Source organism: Pteropus vampyrus, unplaced genomic scaffold (genome assembly GCF_000151845.1).
Source record: "Pteropus vampyrus isolate Shadow unplaced genomic scaffold, Pvam_2.0 Scaffold76, whole genome shotgun sequence".
Lineage (NCBI taxonomy): Eukaryota > Metazoa > Chordata > Mammalia > Chiroptera > Pteropodidae > Pteropus > Pteropus vampyrus.
In genome coordinates this window covers 5271494-5276958 of record NW_011888857.1, presented here as the reverse complement: position 1 = coordinate 5276958, position 5465 = coordinate 5271494, and the positions used below count along the sequence as shown (strand labels likewise).

The following is a 5465-nucleotide window of genomic DNA, read 5'->3' as shown; positions in this document are numbered from 1 at the left end:
CCAAACATCAACAACATATTAAGCACCAGATCTTAGTTGCTAATACTCTTCTCCAATGAAGAAAATCAGGGCTCTACAGAGAAATGGCTTATCTGAGTCTGGAGCAGGAAAAATATAAAATGATCCTCACATATCTAATAGTGTAGAAAGTATTCATTTCTTCACTAAGTATATTTTCATTGACATTATGAAGATATTTTAATTGAAATGTCCTTTAAATAAATTTTAGAAACAATGGGTAATTTTAGATTAAAAATAAGTATGGATTTTTCATGAACTCTCATGAAAAAGAATACAAAATTTTCCTAAGATAAGATTATGCAGAATAAAAAAATTGTCCTATATTCACATTCCTAAATCTTCAAGTAGTTTAGCACAGGGCTTGACAGGATAGTTTTGTTTTTAATAAAAGACATGAAAAAATGAAGGAGCGAACAATTAAATTAATGAAATAATTTTATAAACTTCAAATAATGGATAAATCAAATTCCTTGTGTTAATGAATTTTTCTTAAAGAAAAATACTCTTTATAAGGTTTCAATTTGTAAATCCCTGCAAGTTGAAACTGCAGGTTCAGGAAAGATTAGTTGCACACTGTGGGTCACAGTTACTTAGAAATTTAAAACTGAAACTCAAGTTTGAATCTGTCCTGAAGGTTCAAGGATGTGTATGACCTTGTTTACAAAATGCATTAGTTACTGCAGAAGCAGAATATTGTGAAAAAAGATATAAGGATCCACTCTCTAATCAAATACTTTCTAGAATGGGTTCCTGGGACAGTTCTGGTTTACGGCTAGTGTCCTTGATTTTCACTCAATTTAACATTTGTCCAAAATTTTTAATTTGTTAACAAATGAATAATCAATAGTAATTATTAATATTTGTATTGAAATAAGCCGGGAAGTGTTTGGTAAACCTTCAAACCATGTTCCATATGCTGCCATAGTCTTATCTGTTAAGGTGAGATCACATGTTCTGAACAATTTCCTCATTTTCTCACATGTGTAAAATTGAAACATGATTCTCTTTTTTTATAGGAGAGTGCTTGCTGATAAAACAACTTTCCCTCAGATTAAGCAGCTAGAGCAACACAGTACTGTATTGGCAATTTTAAAAGATTAATAGAATTGATAATATCCTGGACAGGTACTGTATATTATCTCCACCACTGCTCAAATAAAAGGAAAGAATGCATAAACTACCAATAACAGGAATGAAAAGTGGACATAGATCCTATGTGCATCGAAAAGATATTGAGAGGACATTATGAATAACATTATGCAAAAAAAAAAATTTTAAGCAGATAGAGAAAATACCTTGAAAAAGACAATATCCCACATCTGACTTGGGGACCAGGGGAAACTATGTATCTATTAAAGAAATTAAATCAGTAATTACGAATTTAAAAAAGAAGAAAACTCTAAACCCAGGTGATTTCTCCAGTTTTTATCAAACATTTAAGAAAGAAATACCAATCTGTAAAAAAAAAAAAATATTCCAGAGAATAAGAAAAATAATTGTTTCTAATTATTTTATATGAGAACATCTTACCAAGACTACAAGAAACAAAATTATATGTCGATCTATCTCATAAATATAGATGTGATATTAGTATTTGAATCCAGTGATACATGAAAAGAATTGTTATATCAAGGCCAAGTTGAACTTTAATATAGAAAAAAAATTAATTTTAATTTGATACTCAGTTTACTACATTCAAAGCAAAAATAGTGTTAATCATTTCAATAGAAATTGCAAAAGCATTTGGTAAAAGTCAACTCACATTTATTATTTATAGATGTAATAAATTCTTATCAAATTAGAACTGTCCTTAATCTAATAAGAGTATATTAAAAATGTAGAACAAACTACATGCTTAGTGAAATATTAAAAAATTTCCACTAAGAGTGGGAATGAAATAAGAATATTCACTGTTACCATTTCAATCCACATGGCACTAGATTTCCTAGCCAGTGCAGAAAGGAGAGAAAAAAAGAAAGCATAATTATTGTAAAGTTTTCAGATAGATAAGTGCTATTATTGTATTGTCCCTTGATCAAAACTGATCTAAGAATCATACCAGTTTTAACATCCTCTTATATTTGTTCTTAGATATTATAACATTTTTGGTGACATAACTTTTTTTTAGTATGAAACAATCTGCATAAATAACATTTCCACCTGGCAGTCAGAATGCAATTTAAAATGTGTTGGAGTTGAGGAGAGAAAGGAAAAAAGTGAGAATGGAGAAATTCTGAGGCCCTGTGTAATATGGTCATTTAATCCACATTCATTGATATTTTCTTATTTGTTGCCATTTTTATTTCTCATCATTTTTGTTTCCTTTCAATTAATTGGTTTTATATTTTTATGATTGATAAAAATATTTGTGATTTGAAAAAAATTAATCTGAGTTTTTAAATTATGAAATTCTCTTTTAATTATTTACATTGTTTCAGAACAGAATTTTCAGTAATTATTTAGTCATCAGTACATATTTTACCAGATTATTTTTGCTCACCATTTGCTACAATTCTCTTTCTCTTATTCTGATTCTTTTGTTTCTTCATCCCCACCTCTACCCAGCTTTGGCTGGCGTATTTCCTGAAATAATGTTTTCAGAACTAACACTTGAGTTACATAATTTTGAGTCTTGCTTGTTTTATAATGTTTTATTATTTCTGTGTTCTTGAATTATGGAGATGTGATCTTTTTGATCAGATAACTGTAAACTTTGCTTAATATCTTTCTATCATTTGATGTTGAAGCTAAGAACTCTTCCACTTCATCACATTTGCACGACACTCTTCCACTGACCCCCAACTTTATTTTTAAATTTGTTAGATAGTGTCTGTAACCATGGAATTCACATTATATCAAGATAGGTTTGGTGTCAAGATATGTACCTTCCGTCAAGATATGTACCTTCCTTCAATATTGGCACCTTTACTTGGCATTAATATAGTCATTTGAATTTGAGGTATTCCACACAATAAACCTATTTGTTTTCATTTCTTACATTTTCATTGTTGTCTCATTTTGTTTCTTTGAGTTTCTGTTTTATACATATTTTATTCTCTATCCTGTCATAATTTCCAACTTTAATATTTTTGCTCTATATTCAAAGTAATTCTCCATGTTGATTTTCTAATCAATTTAATGTGCTTTTTAGCAGTGGTTGACCTGTCATCCAGTGCTTCTACTGAGTTGATTTTTAAGTGTGCCTTTTACTTATTATAAGTAACTTATTTTTTGCCCTGTTCCCTTTTCCTAGCAGCTCATTTTATCATATGCATATAATATTCTTTCAAATCTTATGGAAAGTAGAGCAAAAGTATCTTCTTTTTTATGCATTTCCATTCATACTGAGAAGTCCGAGTTAATCACTCAGATTCAATTGTTCTCTTCAATTTTTTTTTTTAATTCTGTGATCCAGAGATAACTTGAGTTGACATGAAATGACCTGCATTTTACTTGATGCTCAATCTATGCCAATTGCTTTTCCTGGACAGTCTGTATATATAATTTGTTAAAATTGGGAAACTCCTGTCACTTATACACTGGCTCGGCTTCTACTCCCACCACCGTTGTATGGAACTTGTGCAACTGTTAGTGGAAATTAGGGAAGGAGATTTTGGGGAAGCAGTTTGTGTATCAACATTTCATTACTGAGAAGATTGACTTTCCTGTTTCTTGAGGCTCTCTGCAGTTAGCTGGAGAATGCCCTCTTGTCTATCTTTCCCTTACATCAAACTAAGGAAATGATTATGCACTGTTCTCTTGTTTTCTTAGAGTGAAGCTAAAATCGAATGATGTGTAGGGACAAAGCAACTTAACCTGACTTACTTTCGGTCTCCTGTTCCGACCTGAGGAGGGATGGTGAGGGCTTGTCCATGATTGTCCTGGTAAAAATCTTGACTTATTCTTAGGTAACATCCTCTTTAACTTCATGGACTTGCCCATTATTCAGTCTGCTCAGCACTCACCACTATCATATATTCCAGAATTTTCTTAAATTTTCTGGTAATTTACTTTTTTGCCACTCTTAGATTTTTCAAAATTTCTTTAGTTAATTTAATGATATTCTTTGGTAATATATTCAGTTCAATGATTAGTTAAATGGAAGAGAAAAGGGATATATGTGGTTTCAGGTCATTCTAAAACCAAAAAATAATAAATATATGTCTAGTGAATTGTTTCACACAATGTTTGAGAATGGAAAGCATCTGAGACAAGGAAAATATATTATCTGAATTATATCCCTAACAATTGTTCATTTAGGGACTCATAAGTATACTGAAAACTGTCTAAAAAGCAAGCTTATTATACTTGTTTAGAATGCATTGTTATGATCTAGTTAAAATTGCAGTTATTCCCAATAAATTTAGCTATTTTCAAAATAGATTTGCTTGTTAAGAGAACCAAGACTGATTACATCAAGATTAAATATGCCTGAGAAGGAGAAAGTTTTGCAAATGCAGTTTATATTTTGAAATGAATGAAGGACCAGAGACCTGAATTTACTGTAACTGCTAGCAAGGGAGTTGTTTCTATAGTAACAGACACAAACTGATCCAGATCGAAAGAAAAATATTTGCTGCTGGACCACTCAAATGGAAGGAGGTTTCTGTGTGGTGTTTCCTGCCATCTCTGTTTGTACTCTAAAAATAAAAATTAAAAAAAAAAAAAATGGAGGATACATTCTAGGTTTTAGGAAGATAACAGGAGTAAAAATTCTATACTGGTATTGCCTAAGACTTACAGAAAACTGTGCTAAATGTAAGTGTTAGCAAAGATATCATGGAAAATACTTCACTAATGACTTGAAGTCTGCAACAAGGTTAGGTAACACCTCCGTCTGACACAGTGTTATATGTCAATTATATGTCAATAAAATGGGTAGGGGGATAAAGTGCTCATTGACTTCAAAAAAGTCTTACAGTCTTCTATTTTCAAATATACAATACAGTATTGTTAACTATAGTTACCATGTGGTACATTAAATCCTCAGAACTCATCCATTTTATAACTAGAAGTTTGTACCATTTGACCAACAGCTTTTATTTCTGCCCCCACTCACCCCCCACCCCGACTCCCTGGCAGCCACCTGTATATTCTCTGTTTCCATGAGTTTGGCTCTTCTATATTCCATGTAAAAGTGAGATCATACAGTATTTATCTTTCACCGTCCTACTTATTTCAAATAGCATAATGCCCTCAATTTTTTTCCATGTTGTTGCAAATGGTAGGATTTTCTTTTTTTTATGACTGAATAATATGCTATTCCTTATCTCATTTTGTTTATCATTCATCTGTCAGCGGACATTTTGGTAACTTTCATGACTTGGGTATTGTGAATAATGCTGCAGTGAGCATGGGGGTGCAGATATTTTTTTTTCAAGATAGTGGTTTTATTTCATTTGGATACCCAGAAATGGGATTGCTAGATCATATGGTAGTTATGG

The 5465-nt window shown here is 31.3% G+C and overlaps 1 protein-coding gene across 1 annotated transcript in view; it reads left to right on the top strand.

Moving 5' to 3' along the window:
- The first annotated feature begins 1067 nt into the window (after positions 1 to 1067).
- The window catches only part of ANO3 (anoctamin 3), a 361383-nt gene continuing 356985 nt past the window's right edge, over positions 1068 to 5465 (top strand). The window contains exon 1 of the mRNA XM_023532087.1: positions 1068 to 1146. The gene's annotated coding sequence lies outside the window, so the exon portion shown is untranslated. The remainder of the gene's footprint in view (positions 1147 to 5465) is intronic.